Raw genomic sequence first — 1141 nt, 5'->3', positions numbered from 1 at the left:
CAACACTTCCAGTGGTAAGCCAACATAAGAAATAGTGACATACAGAAAAGCAGAGAAGGTAATTAATATATTGAAATAAGGGTATTTTCCATCAAATTATTTGCTCCAATGAACACAGAAAAGAAAGGTTAAATAATCTGAAAAGTCTGGGGATTTTGTGAGGATTTTTTACATTTTCTATTAAGCTCTAAGGCTGGTGTCCACAGTAGTCTCATTAAATAGTCTTAAACTGTGTAAGCAAAAATATACCATATTAGATGTCCAGGTTAACATTTTGTATAATCTACAGACTAAAGTTAAGGCTTAATATAGGGTAAATTTGACCACAGTCATTACCTTTTTATGTCCACAACTGCAACTTAACAATGTTAATTCTCCTGTTCCCTTTTCTCAAAATATTTTGGTTCTCTAAATACTTTACCATCTTTGAAATGGAAAGAAAGGTTATCCCTCCTCCCCTTTTTGATAGAATATATGACAGCCCTTCATACATTGTAGCTGGGGCTGAAGAAAAATGCTTTTCTATTAAGTCAGGAATGTCACTACTTGGGTCATGAGACAGCAGGCAGACCTTCATCATATTTGCAAAAGTTATCTCCAGGGAAAACCACCAGCATGTTTCATTTCCACACTATCAACTCACTCTTATCACAGACCATCATTCTTCTAAGACAGGCATTTGAATAATACTTCAGATTTGACAACAGCTGACAGACAAAGAAACACAAAATTAAAACACAGTGCCTACTAATAAAGTGCTAAATATGAGTTAAGGAAAAAAGGAAAAAGAAAAAACAGACCAATATTTCATTAACACTCATTACAATACAGATTCAAAAAGTGGGAAACCTATTTCTATATAAACTCTGTACAGAGAAACAGTTTGCAGAGGTAAAGCCAGTGAAAGAACACTGTAACAAACCAGTGGTAAGTGATATTTACTAAACCCTAGTAGAGGCAGGTTCTTTGACATTGCAAGGAATGGCAATTTGCATCCGCATCCACAGGCATAATCTAATTCCTGCCACAGACAACCAGCAAAAACGCATCTTTTTCCTTCTCCCAAAGTCATACTGGGTAATTTCTTTGAAACCAAGCTAACCTAAAATGGTATGGAACAACAGAAGTACACAGAATCACA

Source organism: Aphelocoma coerulescens, chromosome 2 (genome assembly GCF_041296385.1).
Source record: "Aphelocoma coerulescens isolate FSJ_1873_10779 chromosome 2, UR_Acoe_1.0, whole genome shotgun sequence".
NCBI classification, from domain to species: Eukaryota; Metazoa; Chordata; class Aves; order Passeriformes; family Corvidae; genus Aphelocoma; species Aphelocoma coerulescens.
This window is presented reverse-complemented; position numbering follows the sequence as displayed.